The 16849-nt window shown below is 63.1% G+C and overlaps 5 non-coding genes across 5 annotated transcripts; all 5 read right to left on the reverse strand.

Moving 5' to 3' along the window:
• Positions 1-421: 421 nt before the first annotated feature.
• LOC142866467 (5S ribosomal RNA) lies at positions 422-540 on the reverse strand. The gene has a single exon (XR_012916448.1). It is a non-coding gene; the product is annotated as a 5S ribosomal RNA (ribosomal RNA).
• A 3722-nt stretch (positions 541-4262) lies between these two features.
• On the reverse strand, positions 4263-4381 carry LOC142866468 (5S ribosomal RNA). The gene has a single exon (XR_012916449.1). It is a non-coding gene; the product is annotated as a 5S ribosomal RNA (ribosomal RNA).
• Positions 4382-8102: 3721 nt separating this feature from the next.
• On the reverse strand, positions 8103-8221 carry LOC142866469 (5S ribosomal RNA). The gene has a single exon (XR_012916450.1). It is a non-coding gene; the product is annotated as a 5S ribosomal RNA (ribosomal RNA).
• Positions 8222-11979: 3758 nt separating this feature from the next.
• Positions 11980-12098, reverse strand: LOC142866470 (5S ribosomal RNA). Its single transcript, XR_012916451.1, has one exon. It is a non-coding gene; the product is annotated as a 5S ribosomal RNA (ribosomal RNA).
• Positions 12099-15858: 3760 nt separating this feature from the next.
• LOC142866471 (5S ribosomal RNA) lies at positions 15859-15977 on the reverse strand. The gene has a single exon (XR_012916452.1). It is a non-coding gene; the product is annotated as a 5S ribosomal RNA (ribosomal RNA).
• Positions 15978-16849: the final 872 nt, after the last annotated feature.

Below are 16849 nucleotides of genomic sequence, written 5' to 3' on the forward strand. Positions count from 1 at the left end.
GTGGAGCAGGTCTGGGTGTGACTCCGGATCCCCCAACATCAGGTGCCACCACCAAAGATTCCTGCGTGTAGCCCATAGAACCCCAAAAGCAACGGGACGAGTTCTGGTCACATACTCCCTCAAAATGACATCCTGGCCTTCTTCTGGAACTCCCTCCCCTCTCAGACTCTCAAGGTTTCCTCCAGCGTGTCGGTTCCCACAGAGCAGACCTTTGGTCTGAGACCTGACAGTCCAGATGCCACGCATGCTGCCGCGTGGCGGCGGTGTCGCGGCTTGGGACAAGAGGAGGCCCCACGGTGCGGGCTGGGGCGCCAGGCACCGCGGGCGGGCGCTGAGGGTGGGGGTGACCCCCACCCCGGGCCGCCGCCGCGCTCCCAGAAAGGGGACAGAACAAGAGGCAAAAAAAAAAAAAAAAAGCAGCAGCCTGTGGCACCCGGTATTCCCAGGCGGTCTCCCATCCAAGTACTAACCAGGCCCGACCCTGCTTAGCTTCCGAGACCAGACGAGATCGGGGGCGTTCAGGGTGGTGTGGCCCTAGACGGCGGCGGAGGGCGCCCCTGCCCCGCTCGAGAAGCCGAGCCTCTCTGGGCTTCCCCGCCGCCGCCTCCCGCCCCAGGCCCCGCGCCGGGCCGTGCCGGTTGAGTTCGCTGGCCGGGTCCCGCGGGCTCCCAGGGACGGGGGTGATGGGCGGGGCGGGGCGGGGCGGGGCGGGGTGGGGGGCTGTCTCTCTATACACACACACACACACTCACACTCACTCACACTCACACAAGATGCGCCTCCACGGCTGGACTCGCCAAGGTGGAGCCCTCCCAGCCCCCCTCGTCTCCTCGCCCGGCCTCCTTCACCTACCCGCTGCCCACCCCCAGCGCGTCGCTGCCTGCCGCTGACTGCGCACGCGCGGGACGCTCGCCCTTTGACCCCAGCCAGGGGCCGCCCTCCCCCACAACCCCTTTCAGCTGCGCCCCCCCCTCGCCCTGTGGGTGGGCTGCCGCCTATTCCCCCGGGCCAGGGCTGGGGCACAGCCAGTGTATGGGGCGTCTCTCTCTGGGGATGTGTCCCATGGGTGGGGTGGGGTGGCGTGGTTTGGGGGGCGCTGAAGAAATCAGTCCCCTCCATCTCCTACCTCTGGAAAACGCCCAAGCCCGTGGAGAACTGCCGGCACCGCTTCGTGGGGGCCGGGACCCTCCTCCGTGTCCTAGTCCAAGGGGCCTGGGCCTGGCCGGGGCTGCATTGGACCCCGACCACCCTGGCGTGTGGACTCGCTAAAAATCGGCCATTAGATATTGGATTCCAGCTTCCTGGAGGTCATTTCACTAATGAGTGCACCGGAAAGAGTTTCCTAATCCATCTGTGAGGGTGGCAACTGAAAGAGAATTTTAAAGCTGACAGAATAGGCGAGGGAAGGCATAGGAGATTTCCACACCCAGCAAGGAAGACTTTCCCGAAATGGAAGAAAGAAACGAGCAAACAGAGACACCGGTAGCCCGCCCGGAAAAGAGTCTGCCCCTGAGAGAAAGCACCCTGACCAGGTTCACCCGTGGGTGGGTGGCGAGCTAGCGGCATTCAGAAGAGCGAGGCCCGCAGTCTGTGCGGAAGACACCTGCGCTCGGGTGTGTGTGGCGGCGCGATTCACAAGCAGCTCTAGACGTTAAACCAAGGAGAAGCCAGGGAGTTCCCAACGCCCCAGGTGTCCTCAGCCCACGACTGGCTGCTGTGGGAATGCGAAGCCCGGCTCCTTGTCTCAGAGCGGGGTTCCCAGGAGGATCAGGCTGAAGCTGGGACTTGGCCTCAAAGTGTCCCCTCGCACGGCCACCCCCTTCCCCTTCCTGCTCCTCTACTCCTGGTGCCCCTCCATCCAGGGGCCAGACCTTAAAGAGTAACCGCAAGAGAATCCTGGTCCCAAAGGAGCCTTCTGGGGGACCGGTGCTGAGAGAGGTTGTGGGCATGGCCCGCTGGGGCTCTGCCCGACCCAGGGCTGAGAGATGCCACCTCCCAGCTCTGGGTCCCTGCAGGAAGTGTTGGCAAGCACAGGGCCGGTCCTCCAAAGGCCCAGGTGCAGGGAGCCCAGGCCAAGCAGCCTGTGGAAGAAGCCACTTGCCGTGCCACCCCGGGAACAGGACTGCAGGCCCCGGCCCTTCCCACCTCCTCCTCCTCCTGCTCCTCCTCCTCCCCCCCGGCCCCCCCCCACAGGGCACAGGGCTCAGAGACACCTCAGACTCTTGCTACCCAAAGTGCAAAGGGCATCAGTTGCTCCTCCAACCCCCCCGCCCAGCAGACCACGTTGTCCAGCCAGCCCCCGGGCCTCCCTGGGGTGCCCAGCACAAAAGTGCAGACACCCACCGGACCCTCAATCTCAGTTTTCGGAGGTTTTTGCCACTCTAAGGACCCGCAGGCCAGCTGGGCCTTCGGGCAGGACAGAGAGCCCCGGAATCCGACGTGGAGAGCTGCGTGTACGTCCCCATCAGGAGGCAGTCCCCACCTCCGCGGCTCTCCCCTTGCGGGGAGCGGCAGCCCAGCCGGCAGCCGCAGGGCCTCAGGGAAGACACCAGGCTGGGCCCCCGCGGCACAGCGGGGGCACGTCCCCCGCACTCACGCGACTTAGGGACGGCTGCTGGAGACTGCTGCGGCCACCCTGCTGCCGGGTTTCTGGAGGGCTTCCTGGAAGCAGCATCCACACCAAGCCCTTGGAAGGCCCAGGCGACGGAGGAGCCGGTCAGGCAGGGGCAGAGGACGGTGACCGGCCGGGCGGGGAGGAGCCGGTCAGGCGGGGGCCCAGGACAGTGACGGGTCTGGCCGGGGAGGAGTGCGTCAGGCAGGGGCAGAGGAGACGGGGGCTGGGTAAGGGTTAGGGTGACAGTTAGGGCACAATTCACAATCCCAAAGACGTGGAAGCGACCCGAGTGCCCATCCATCCAGGAGTGCATCAATAAAATGTGGCGCGTGGACACCACGGAGTGCCATTCGGCTGTGAGGAGCAGCGGTGAGAGGGCGCCTCTCGTGTTCTCCTGGCCAGAGCTGGAACCCGTTCCAGTAAGCCAGGTATCCCAAGAATGGACACACGAGCACCACGTGAGCACGCTCACCAGCAAATTGGTACGAACGGATGGACGCCTAAGTGGACAGAGAGGCGTCACCTTCATCGGGTGGGTGTCGGGCGGGTGGGGGGAGGGGAGGGGCATACACATCCATTAGGCATGGGGTGGGTGCGCACCGACTGGGGGATGGGCGCACTTGAAGCTCTGACCCGAGGGGGGAGGCTTGGAGAGGGCAAGGCACCCGACCTTAACATTGGTACCCCCACAATACGCTGGAACAACATGAGAGGTATATGAATAAGAACACAGGGGGGGCTGGGCGCGGTGGCTCACGCCTGTAATCCTAGCTCTCTGGGAGGCCGAGGCGGGCGGATTGCTCCAGGTCAGGAGTTCGAAACCAGCCTGAGCAAGAGCGAGACCCCGTCTCTACTAAAAATAGAGAGAAATTAATTGGCCAACTAATATATATAGAAAAACACAGCCGGGCGTGGTGGTGCATGCCTGTAGTCCCAACTACTCGGGAGGCTGAGGCAGCAGGATTGCTTGAGCCCGGAGATTGAGGTTGCTGTGAGCTAGGCTGACGCCATGGCACTCACTCTAGCCTGGGCAGCAAAACGAGACTCTGTCTCAAAAAAAAAAAAAAAAGAACACAGGGGGGAGGGGGGCACGGGCAACACATGTCACCTGAATACTTGTACTCCCATCATCTGCTTGAAGAGAGAGAGAAAAGAAAATGCAATCCTAGAGGTAAGAGACACTTTTTAAAAATAATGAATCCGAAGAGAAAAGTAAAAGGAGGCCTGTGGAGCAGGTCTGGGTGTGACTCCGGATCCCCCAACATCAGGTGCCACCACCAAAGATTCCTGCGTGTAGCCCATAGAACCCCAAAAGCAACGGGACGAGTTCTGGTCACATACTCCCTCAAAATGACATCCTGGCCTTCTTCTGGAACTCCCTCCCCTCTCAGACTCTCAAGGTTTCCTCCAGCGTGTCGGTTCCCACAGAGCAGACCTTTCGTCTGAGACCTGACAGTCCAGATGCCACGCATGCTGCCGCGTGGCCGCGGTGTCGCGGCTTGGGACAAGAGGAGGCCCCACGGTGCGGGCTGGGGCGCCAGGCACCGCGGGCGGGCGCTGAGGGTGGGGGTGACCCCCACCCCGGGCCGCCGCCGCGCTCCCAGAAAGGGGACAGAACAAGAGGCAAAAAAAAAAAAAAAAAAGCAGCAGCCTGTGGCACCCGGTATTCCCAGGCGGTCTCCCATCCAAGTACTAACCAGGCCCGACCCTGCTTAGCTTCCGAGACCAGACGAGATCGGGGGCGTTCAGGGTGGTGTGGCCCTAGACGGCGGCGGAGGGCGCCCCTGCCCCGCTCGAGAAGCCGAGCCTCTCTGGGCTTCCCCGCCGCCGCCTCCCGCCCCAGGCCCCGCGCCGGGCCGTGCCGGTTGAGTTCGCTGGCCGGGTCCCGCGGGCTCCCAGGGACGGGGGTGATGGGCGGGGCGGGGCGGGGCGGGGCGGGGTGGGGGGCTGTCTCTCTATACACACACACACACACTCACACTCACTCACACTCACACAAGATGCGCCTCCACGGCTGGACTCGCCAAGGTGGAGCCCTCCCAGCCCCCCTCGTCTCCTCGCCCGGCCTCCTTCACCTACCCGCTGCCCACCCCCAGCGCGTCGCTGCCTGCCGCTGACTGCGCACGCGCGGGACGCTCGCCCTTTGACCCCAGCCAGGGGCCGCCCTCCCCCACAACCCCTTTCAGCTGCGCCCCCCCCTCGCCCTGTGGGTGGGCTGCCGCCTATTCCCCCGGGCCAGGGCTGGGGCACAGCCAGTGTATGGGGCGTCTCTCTCTGGGGATGTGTCCCATGGGTGGGGTGGGGTGGCGTGGTTTGGGGGGCGCTGAAGAAATCAGTCCCCTCCATCTCCTACCTCTGGAAAACGCCCAAGCCCGTGGAGAACTGCCGGCACCGCTTCGTGGGGGCCGGGACCCTCCTCCGTGTCCTAGTCCAAGGGGCCTGGGCCTGGCCGGGGCTGCATTGGACCCCGACCACCCTGGCGTGTGGACTCGCTAAAAATCGGCCATTAGATATTGGATTCCAGCTTCCTGGAGGTCATTTCACTAATGAGTGCACCGGAAAGAGTTTCCTAATCCATCTGTGAGGGTGGCAACTGAAAGAGAATTTTAAAGCTGACAGAATAGGCGAGGGAAGGCATAGGAGATTTCCACACCCAGCAAGGAAGACTTTCCCGAAATGGAAGAAAGAAACGAGCAAACAGAGACACCGGTAGCCCGCCCGGAAAAGAGTCTGCCCCTGAGAGAAAGCACCCTGACCAGGTTCACCCGTGGGTGGGTGGCGAGCTAGCGGCATTCAGAAGAGCGAGGCCCGCAGTCTGTGCGGAAGACACCTGCGCTCGGGTGTGTGTGGCGGCGCGATTCACAAGCAGCTCTAGACGTTAAACCAAGGAGAAGCCAGGGAGTTCCCAACGCCCCAGGTGTCCTCAGCCCACGACTGGCTGCTGTGGGAATGCGAAGCCCGGCTCCTTGTCTCAGAGCGGGGTTCCCAGGAGGATCAGGCTGAAGCTGGGACTTGGCCTCAAAGTGTCCCCTCGCACGGCCACCCCCTTCCCCTTCCTGCTCCTCTACTCCTGGTGCCCCTCGAACCAGGGGCCAGACCTTAAAGAGTAACCGCAAGAGAATCCTGGTCCCAAAGGAGCCTTCTGGGGGACCGGTGCTGAGAGAGGTTGTGGGCATGGCCCGCTGGGGCTCTGCCCGACCCAGGGCTGAGAGATGCCACCTCCCAGCTCTGGGTCCCTGCAGGAAGTGTTGGCAAGCACAGGGCCGGTCCTCCAAAGGCCCAGGTGCAGGGAGCCCAGGCCAAGCAGCCTGTGGAAGAAGCCACTTGCCGTGCCACCCCGGGAACAGGACTGCAGGCCCCGGCCCTTCCCACCTCCTCCTCCTCCTGCTCCTCCTCCTCCCCCCCGGCCCCCCCCCACAGGGCACAGGGCTCAGAGACACCTCAGACTCTTGCTACCCAAAGTGCAAAGGGCATCAGTTGCTCCTCCAACCCCCCCGCCCAGCAGACCACGTTGTCCAGCCAGCCCCCGGGCCTCCCTGGGGTGCCCAGCACAAAAGTGCAGACACCCACCGGACCCTCAATCTCAGTTTTCGGAGGTTTTTGCCACTCTAAGGACCCGCAGGCCAGCTGGGCCTTCGGGCAGGACAGAGAGCCCCGGAATCCGACGTGGAGAGCTGCGTGTACGTCCCCATCAGGAGGCAGTCCCCACCTCCGCGGCTCTCCCCTTGCGGGGAGCGGCAGCCCAGCCGGCAGCCGCAGGGCCTCAGGGAAGACACCAGGCTGGGCCCCCGCGGCACAGCGGGGGCACGTCCCCCGCACTCACGCGACTTAGGGACGGCTGCTGGAGACTGCTGCGGCCACCCTGCTGCCGGGTTTCTGGAGGGCTTCCTGGAAGCAGCATCCACACCAAGCCCTTGGAAGGCCCAGGCGACGGAGGAGCCGGTCAGGCAGGGGCAGAGGACGGTGACCGGCCGGGCGGGGAGGAGCCGGTCAGGCGGGGGCCCAGGACAGTGACGGGTCTGGCCGGGGAGGAGTGCGTCAGGCAGGGGCAGAGGAGACGGGGGCTGGGTAAGGGTTAGGGTGACAGTTAGGGCACAATTCACAATCCCAAAGACGTGGAAGCGACCCGAGTGCCCATCCATCCAGGAGTGCATCAATAAAATGTGGCGCGTGGACACCACGGAGTGCCATTCGGCTGTGAGGAGCAGCGGTGAGAGGGCGCCTCTCGTGTTCTCCTGGCCAGAGCTGGAACCCGTTCCAGTAAGCCAGGTATCCCAAGAATGGACACACGAGCACCACGTGAGCACGCTCACCAGCAAATTGGTACGAACGGATGGACGCCTAAGTGGACAGAGAGGCGTCACCTTCATCGGGTGGGTGTCGGGCGGGTGGGGGGAGGGGAGGGGCATACACATCCATTAGGCATGGGGTGGGTGCGCACCGACTGGGGGATGGGCGCACTTGAAGCTCTGACCCGAGGGGGGAGGCTTGGAGAGGGCAAGGCACCCGACCTTAACATTGGTACCCCCACAATACGCTGGAACAACATGAGAGGTATATGAATAAGAACACAGGGGGGGCTGGGCGCGGTGGCTCACGCCTGTAATCCTAGCTCTCTGGGAGGCCGAGGCGGGCGGATTGCTCCAGGTCAGGAGTTCGAAACCAGCCTGAGCAAGAGCGAGACCCCGTCTCTACTAAAAATAGAGAGAAATTAATTGGCCAACTAATATATATAGAAAAACACAGCCGGGCGTGGTGGTGCATGCCTGTAGTCCCAACTACTCGGGAGGCTGAGGCAGCAGGATTGCTTGAGCCCGGAGATTGAGGTTGCTGTGAGCTAGGCTGACGCCATGGCACTCACTCTAGCCTGGGCAGCAAAACGAGACTCTGTCTCAAAAAAAAAAAAAAAAGAACACAGGGGGGAGGGGGGCACGGGCAACACATGTCACCTGAATACTTGTACTCCCATCATCTGCTTGAAGAGAGAGAGAAAAGAAAATGCAATCCTAGAGGTAAGAGACACTTTTTAAAAATAATGAATCCGAAGAGAAAAGTAAAAGGAGGCCTGTGGAGCAGGTCTGGGTGTGACTCCGGATCCCCCAACATCAGGTGCCACCACCAAAGATTCCTGCGTGTAGCCCATAGAACCCCAAAAGCAACGGGACGAGTTCTGGTCACATACTCCCTCAAAATGACATCCTGGCCTTCTTCTGGAACTCCCTCCCCTCTCAGACTCTCAAGGTTTCCTCCAGCGTGTCGGTTCCCACAGAGCAGACCTTTCGTCTGAGACCTGACAGTCCAGATGCCACGCATGCTGCCGCGTGGCCGCGGTGTCGCGGCTTGGGACAAGAGGAGGCCCCACGGTGCGGGCTGGGGCGCCAGGCACCGCGGGCGGGCGCTGAGGGTGGGGGTGACCCCCACCCCGGGCCGCCGCCGCGCTCCCAGAAAGGGGACAGAACAAGAGGCAAAAAAAAAAAAAAAAAGCAGCAGCCTGTGGCACCCGGTATTCCCAGGCGGTCTCCCATCCAAGTACTAACCAGGCCCGACCCTGCTTAGCTTCCGAGACCAGACGAGATCGGGGGCGTTCAGGGTGGTGTGGCCCTAGACGGCGGCGGAGGGCGCCCCTGCCCCGCTCGAGAAGCCGAGCCTCTCTGGGCTTCCCCGCCGCCGCCTCCCGCCCCAGGCCCCGCGCCGGGCCGGGCCGGTTGAGTTCGCTGGCCGGGTCCCCCGGGCTCCCAGGGACGGGGGTGATGGGCGGGGCGGGGCGGGGCGGGGGGCTGTCTCTCTATACACACACACACACACTCACACTCACTCACACTCACACAAGATGCGCCTCCACGGCTGGACTCGCCAAGGTGGAGCCCTCCCAGCCCCCCTCGTCTCCTCGCCCGGCCTCCTTCACCTACCCGCTGCCCACCCCCAGCGCGTCGCTGCCTGCCGCTGACTGCGCACGCGCGGGACGCTCGCCCTTTGACCCCAGCCAGGGGCCGCCCTCCCCCACAACCCCTTTCAGCTGCGCCCCCCCCTCGCCCTGTGGGTGGGCTGCCGCCTATTCCCCCGGGCCAGGGCTGGGGCACAGCCAGTGTATGGGGCGTCTCTCTCTGGGGATGTGTCCCATGGGTGGGGTGGGGTGGCGTGGTTTGGGGGGCGCTGAAGAAATCAGTCCCCTCCATCTCCTACCTCTGGAAAACGCCCAAGCCCGTGGAGAACTGCCGGCACCGCTTCGTGTGGGCCGGGACCCTCCTCCGTGTCCTAGTCCAAGGGGCCTGGGCCTGGCCGGGGCTGCATTGGACCCCGACCACCCTGGCGTGTGGACTCGCTAAAAATCGGCCATTAGATATTGGATTCCAGCTTCCTGGAGGTCATTTCACTAATGAGTGCACCGGAAAGAGTTTCCTAATCCATCTGTGAGGGTGGCAACTGAAAGAGAATTTTAAAGCTGACAGAATAGGCGAGGGAAGGCATAGGAGATTTCCACACCCAGCAAGGAAGACTTTCCCGAAATGGAAGAAAGAAACGAGCAAACAGAGACACCGGTAGCCCGCCCGGAAAAGAGTCTGCCCCTGAGAGAAAGCACCCTGACCAGGTTCACCCGTGGGTGGGTGGCGAGCCAGCGGCATTCAGAAGAGCGAGGCCCGCAGTCTGTGCGGAAGACACCTGCGCTCGGGTGTGTGTGGCGGCGCGATTCACAAGCAGCTCTAGACGTTAAACCAAGGAGAAGCCAGGGAGTTCCCAACGCCCCAGGTGTCCTCAGCCCACGACTGGCTGCTGTGGGAATGCGAAGCCCGGCTCCTTGTCTCAGAGCGGGGTTCCCAGGAGGATCAGGCTGAAGCTGGGACTTGGCCTCAAAGTGTCCCCTCGCACGGCCACCCCCTTCCCCTTCCTGCTCCTCTACTCCTGGTGCCCCTCCATCCAGGGGCCAGACCTTAAAGAGTCACCGCAAGAGAATCCTGGTCCCAAAGGAGCCTTCTGGGGGACCGGTGCTGAGAGAGGTTGTGGGCATGGCCCGCTGGGGCTCTGCCCGACCCAGGGCTGAGAGATGCCACCTCCCAGCTCTGGGTCCCTGCAGGAAGTGTTGGCAAGCACAGGGCCGGTCCTCCAAAGGCCCAGGTGCAGGGAGCCCAGGCCAAGCAGCCTGTGGAAGAAGCCACTTGCCGTGCCACCCCGGGAACAGGACTGCAGGCCCCGGCCCTTCCCACCTCCTCCTCCTCCTGCTCCTCCTCCTCCCCCCCGGCCCCCCCCCACAGGGCACAGGGCTCAGAGACACCTCAGACTCTTGCTACCCAAAGTGCAAAGGGCATCAGTTGCTCCTCCAACCCCCCCGCCCAGCAGACCACGTTGTCCAGCCAGCCCCCGGGCCTCCCTGGGGTGCCCAGCACAAAAGTGCAGACACCCACCGGACCCTCAATCTCAGTTTTCGGAGGTTTTTGCCACTCTAAGGACCCGCAGGCCAGCTGGGCCTTCGGGCAGGACAGAGAGCCCCGGAATCTGACGTGGAGAGCTGCGTGTACGTCCCCATCAGGAGGCGGTCCCCACCTCCGCGGCTCTCCCCTTGCGGGGAGCGGCAGCCCAGCCGGCAGCCGCAGGGCCTCAGGGAAGACACCAGGCTGGGCCCCCGCGGCACAGCGGGGGCACGTCCCCCGCACTCACGCGACTTAGGGACGGCTGCTGGAGACTGCTGCGGCCACCCTGCTGCCGGGTTTCTGGAGGGCTTCCTGGAAGCAGCATCCACACCAAGCCCTTGGAAGGCCCAGGCGACGGAGGAGCCGGTCAGGCAGGGGCCGAGGACGGTGAGAGGCCGGGCGGGAAGGAGCGTGTCAGGCAGGGGCAGAGGACGGTGACCGGCCGGGCGGGGAGGAGCCGGTCAGGCGGGGGCCCAGGACAGTGACGGGTCTGGCCGGGGAGGAGTGCGTCAGGCAGGGGCAGAGGAGACGGGCTGGGTAAGGGTTAGGGTGACAGTTAGGGCACAATTCACAATCCCAAAGACGTGGAAGCGACCCGAGTGCCCATCCATCCAGGAGTGCATCAATAAAATGTGGCGCGTGGACACCACGGAGTGCCATTCGGCTGTGAGGAGCAGCGGTGAGAGGGCGCCTCTCGTGTTCTCCTGGCCAGAGCTGGAACCCGTTCCAGTAAGCCAGGTATCCCAAGAATGGACACACGAGCACCACGTGAGCACGCTCACCAGCAAATTGGTACGAACGGATGGACGCCTAAGTGGACAGAGAGGAGTCACCTTCATCGGGTGGGTGTCGGGCGGGTGGGGGGAGGGGAGGGGCATACACATCCATTAGGCATGGGGTGGGTGCGCACCGACTGGGGGATGGGCGCACTTGAAGCTCTGACCCGAGGGGGGAGGCTTGGAGAGGGCAAGGCACCCGACCTTAACATTGGTACCCCCACAATACGCTGGAACAACATGAGAGGTATATGAATAAGAACACAGGGGGGGCCGGGCGCGGTGGCTCACGCCTGTAATCCTAGCTCTCTGGGAGGCCGAGGCGGGCGGATTGCTCCAGGTCAGGAGTTCGAAACCAGCCTGAGCAAGAGCGAGACCCCGTCTCTACTAAAAATAGAAAGAAATTAATTGGCCAACTAATATATATAGAAAAACACAGCCGGGCGTGGTGGTGCATGCCTGTAGTCCCAACTACTCGGGAGGCTGAGGCAGCAGGATTGCTTGAGCCTGGAGATTGAGGTTGCTGTGAGCTAGGCTGACGCCATGGCACTCACTCTAGCCTGGGCAGCAAAACGAGACTCTGTCTCAAAAAAAAAAAAAAAAAAGAACACAGGGGGGAGGGGGGCACGGGCAACACATGTCACCTGAATACTTGTACTCCCATCATCTGCTTGAAAAGAGAGAGAAAAAAAAATGCAATCCTAGAGGTAAGAGACACTTTTTAAAAATAATGAATCCGAAGAGAAAAGTAAAAGGAGGCCTGTGGAGCAGGTCTGGGTGTGACTCCGGATCCCCCAACATCAGGTGCCACCACCAAAGATTCCTGCGTGTAGCCCATAGAACCCCAAAAGCAACGGGACGAGTTCTGGTCACATACTCCCTCAAAATGACATCCTGGCCTTCTTCTGGAACTCCCTCCCCTCTCAGACTCTCAAGGTTTCCTCCAGCGTGTCGGTTCCCACAGAGCAGACCTTTGGTCTGAGACCTGACAGTCCAGATGCCACGCATGCTGCCGCGTGGCCGCGGTGTCGCGGCTTGGGACAAGAGGAGGCCCCACGGTGCGGGCTGGGGCGCCAGGCACCGCGGGCGGGCGCTGAGGGTGGGGGTGACCCCCACCCCGGGCCGCCGCCGCGCTCCCAGAAAGGGGACAGAACAAGAGGCAAAAAAAAAAAAAAAAAGCAGCAGCCTGTGGCACCCGGTATTCCCAGGCGGTCTCCCATCCAAGTACTAACCAGGCCCGACCCTGCTTAGCTTCCGAGACCAGACGAGATCGGGGGCGTTCAGGGTGGTGTGGCCCTAGACGGCGGCGGAGGGCGCCCCTGCCCCGCTCGAGAAGCCGAGCCTCTCTGGGCTTCCCCGCCGCCGCCTCCCGCCCCAGGCCCCGCGCCGGGCCGGGCCGGTTGAGTTCGCTGGCCGGGTCCCCCGGGCTCCCAGGGACGGGGGTGATGGGCGGGGCGGGGCGGGGCGGGGGGCTGTCTCTCTATACACACACACACACACTCACACTCACTCACACTCACACAAGATGCGCCTCCACGGCTGGACTCGCCAAGGTGGAGCCCTCCCAGCCCCCCTCGTCTCCTCGCCCGGCCTCCTTCACCTACCCGCTGCCCACCCCCAGCGCGTCGCTGCCTGCCGCTGACTGCGCACGCGCGGGACGCTCGCCCTTTGACCCCAGCCAGGGGCCGCCCTCCCCCACAACCCCTTTCAGCTGCGCCCCCCCCTCGCCCTGTGGGTGGGCTGCCGCCTATTCCCCCGGGCCAGGGCTGGGGCACAGCCAGTGTATGGGGCGTCTCTCTCTGGGGATGTGTCCCATGGGTGGGGTGGGGTGGCGTGGTTTGGGGGGCGCTGAAGAAATCAGTCCCCTCCATCTCCTACCTCTGGAAAACGCCCAAGCCCGTGGAGAACTGCCGGCACCGCTTCGTGTGGGCCGGGACCCTCCTCCGTGTCCTAGTCCAAGGGGCCTGGGCCTGGCCGGGGCTGCATTGGACCCCGACCACCCTGGCGTGTGGACTCGCTAAAAATCGGCCATTAGATATTGGATTCCAGCTTCCTGGAGGTCATTTCACTAATGAGTGCACCGGAAAGAGTTTCCTAATCCATCTGTGAGGGTGGCAACTGAAAGAGAATTTTAAAGCTGACAGAATAGGCGAGGGAAGGCATAGGAGATTTCCACACCCAGCAAGGAAGACTTTCCCGAAATGGAAGAAAGAAACGAGCAAACAGAGACACCGGTAGCCCGCCCGGAAAAGAGTCTGCCCCTGAGAGAAAGCACCCTGACCAGGTTCACCCGTGGGTGGGTGGCGAGCCAGCGGCATTCAGAAGAGCGAGGCCCGCAGTCTGTGCGGAAGACACCTGCGCTCGGGTGTGTGTGGCGGCGCGATTCACAAGCAGCTCTAGACGTTAAACCAAGGAGAAGCCAGGGAGTTCCCAACGCCCCAGGTGTCCTCAGCCCACGACTGGCTGCTGTGGGAATGCGAAGCCCGGCTCCTTGTCTCAGAGCGGGGTTCCCAGGAGGATCAGGCTGAAGCTGGGACTTGGCCTCAAAGTGTCCCCTCGCACGGCCACCCCCTTCCCCTTCCTGCTCCTCTACTCCTGGTGCCCCTCCATCCAGGGGCCAGACCTTAAAGAGTCACCGCAAGAGAATCCTGGTCCCAAAGGAGCCTTCTGGGGGACCGGTGCTGAGAGAGGTTGTGGGCATGGCCCGCTGGGGCTCTGCCCGACCCAGGGCTGAGAGATGCCACCTCCCAGCTCTGGGTCCCTGCAGGAAGTGTTGGCAAGCACAGGGCCGGTCCTCCAAAGGCCCAGGTGCAGGGAGCCCAGGCCAAGCAGCCTGTGGAAGAAGCCACTTGCCGTGCCACCCCGGGAACAGGACTGCAGGCCCCGGCCCTTCCCACCTCCTCCTCCTCCTGCTCCTCCTCCTCCCCCCCGGCCCCCCCCCACAGGGCACAGGGCTCAGAGACACCTCAGACTCTTGCTACCCAAAGTGCAAAGGGCATCAGTTGCTCCTCCAACCCCCCCGCCCAGCAGACCACGTTGTCCAGCCAGCCCCCGGGCCTCCCTGGGGTGCCCAGCACAAAAGTGCAGACACCCACCGGACCCTCAATCTCAGTTTTCGGAGGTTTTTGCCACTCTAAGGACCCGCAGGCCAGCTGGGCCTTCGGGCAGGACAGAGAGCCCCGGAATCTGACGTGGAGAGCTGCGTGTACGTCCCCATCAGGAGGCGGTCCCCACCTCCGCGGCTCTCCCCTTGCGGGGAGCGGCAGCCCAGCCGGCAGCCGCAGGGCCTCAGGGAAGACACCAGGCTGGGCCCCCGCGGCACAGCGGGGGCACGTCCCCCGCACTCACGCGACTTAGGGACGGCTGCTGGAGACTGCTGCGGCCACCCTGCTGCCGGGTTTCTGGAGGGCTTCCTGGAAGCAGCATCCACACCAAGCCCTTGGAAGGCCCAGGCGACGGAGGAGCCGGTCAGGCAGGGGCCGAGGACGGTGAGAGGCCGGGCGGGAAGGAGCGTGTCAGGCAGGGGCAGAGGACGGTGACCGGCCGGGCGGGGAGGAGCCGGTCAGGCGGGGGCCCAGGACAGTGACGGGCCTGGCGGGGGAGGAGTGCGTCAGGCAGGGGCAGAGGAGACGGGGGCTGGGTAAGGGTTAGGGTGACAGTTAGGGCACAATTCACAATCCCAAAGACGTGGAAGCGACCCGAGTGCCCATCCATCCAGGAGTGCATCAATAAAATGTGGCGCGTGGACACCACGGAGTGCCATTCGGCTGTGAGGAGCAGCGGTGAGAGGGCGCCTCTCGTGTTCTCCTGGCCAGAGCTGGAACCCGTTCCAGTAAGCCAGGTATCCCAAGAATGGACACACGAGCACCACGTGAGCACGCTCACCAGCAAATTGGTACGAACGGATGGACGCCTAAGTGGACAGAGAGGAGTCACCTTCATCGGGTGGGTGTCGGGCGGGTGGGGGGAGGGGAGGGGCATACACATCCATTAGGCATGGGGTGGGTGCGCACCGACTGGGGGATGGGCGCACTTGAAGCTCTGACCCGAGGGGGGAGGCTTGGAGAGGGCAAGGCACCCGACCTTAACATTGGTACCCCCACAATACGCTGGAACAACATGAGAGGTATATGAATAAGAACACAGGGGGGGCCGGGCGCGGTGGCTCACGCCTGTAATCCTAGCTCTCTGGGAGGCCGAGGCGGGCGGATTGCTCCAGGTCAGGAGTTCGAAACCAGCCTGAGCAAGAGCGAGACCCCGTCTCTACTAAAAATAGAAAGAAATTAATTGGCCAACTAATATATATAGAAAAACACAGCCGGGCGTGGTGGTGCATGCCTGTAGTCCCAACTACTCGGGAGGCTGAGGCAGCAGGATTGCTTGAGCCTGGAGATTGAGGTTGCTGTGAGCTAGGCTGACGCCATGGCACTCACTCTAGCCTGGGCAGCAAAACGAGACTCTGTCTCAAAAAAAAAAAAAAAAAAGAACACAGGGGGGAGGGGGGCACGGGCAACACATGTCACCTGAATACTTGTACTCCCATCATCTGCTTGAAAAGAGAGAGAAAAAAAAATGCAATCCTAGAGGTAAGAGACACTTTTTAAAAATAATGAATCCGAAGAGAAAAGTAAAAGGAGGCCTGTGGAGCAGGTCTGGGTGTGACTCCGGATCCCCCAACATCAGGTGCCACCACCAAAGATTCCTGCGTGTAGCCCATAGAACCCCAAAAGCAACGGGACGAGTTCTGGTCACATACTCCCTCAAAATGACATCCTGGCCTTCTTCTGGAACTCCCTCCCCTCTCAGACTCTCAAGGTTTCCTCCAGCGTGTCGGTTCCCACAGAGCAGACCTTTGGTCTGAGACCTGACAGTCCAGATGCCACGCATGCTGCCGCGTGGCGGCGGTGTCGCGGCTTGGGACAAGAGGAGGCCCCACGGTGCGGGCTGGGGCGCCAGGCACCGCGGGCGAGCGCTGAGGGTGGGGGTGACCCCCACCCCGGGCCGCCGCCGCGCTCCCAGAAAGGGGACAGAACAAGAGGCAAAAAAAAAAAAAAAAAGCAGCAGCCTGTGGCACCCGGTATTCCCAGGCGGTCTCCCATCCAAGTACTAACCAGGCCCGACCCTGCTTAGCTTCCGAGACCAGACGAGATCGGGGGCGTTCAGGGTGGTGTGGCCCTAGACGGCGGCGGAGGGCGCCCCTGCCCCGCTCGAGAAGCCGAGCCTCTCTGGGCTTCCCCGCCGCCGCCTCCCGCCCCAGGCCCCGCGCCGGGCCGTGCCGGTTGAGTTCGCTGGCTGGGTCCCGCGGGCTCCCAGGGACGGGGGTGATGGGCGGGGCGGGGCGGGGCGGGGCGGGGTGGGGGGCTGTCTCTCTATACACACACACACACACTCACACTCACTCACACTCACACAAGATGCGCCTCCACGGCTGGACTCGCCAAGGTGGAGCCCTCCCAGCCCCCCTCGTCTCCTCGCCCGGCCTCCTTCACCTACCCGCTGCCCACCCCCAGCGCGTCGCTGCCTGCCGCTGACTGCGCACGCGCGGGACGCTCGCCCTTTGACCCCAGCCAGGGGCCGCCCTCCCCCACAACCCCTTTCAGCTGCGCCCCCCCCTCGCCCTGTGGGTGGGCTGCCGCCTATTCCCCCGGGCCAGGGCTGGGGCACAGCCAGTGTATGGGGCGTCTCTCTCTGGGGATGTGTCCCATGGGTGGGGTGGGGTGGCGTGGTTTGGGGGGCGCTGAAGAAATCAGTCCCCTCCATCTCCTACCTCTGGAAAACGCCCAAGCCCGTGGAGAACTGCCGGCACCGCTTCGTGGGGGCCGGGACCCTCCTCCGTGTCCTAGTCCAAGGGGCCTGGGCCTGGCCGGGGCTGCATTGGACCCCGACCACCCTGGCGTGTGGACTCGCTAAAAATCGGCCATTAGATATTGGATTCCAGCTTCCTGGAGGTCATTTCACTAATGAGTGCACCGGAAAGAGTTTCCTAATCCATCTGTGAGGGTGGCAACTGAAAGAGAATTTTAAAGCTGACAGAATAGGCGAGGGAAGGCATA

Source organism: Microcebus murinus, unplaced genomic scaffold, assembly GCF_040939455.1.
Source record: "Microcebus murinus isolate Inina unplaced genomic scaffold, M.murinus_Inina_mat1.0 scaf006_hap2_Mmur4.0, whole genome shotgun sequence".
NCBI classification, from domain to species: Eukaryota; Metazoa; Chordata; class Mammalia; order Primates; family Cheirogaleidae; genus Microcebus; species Microcebus murinus.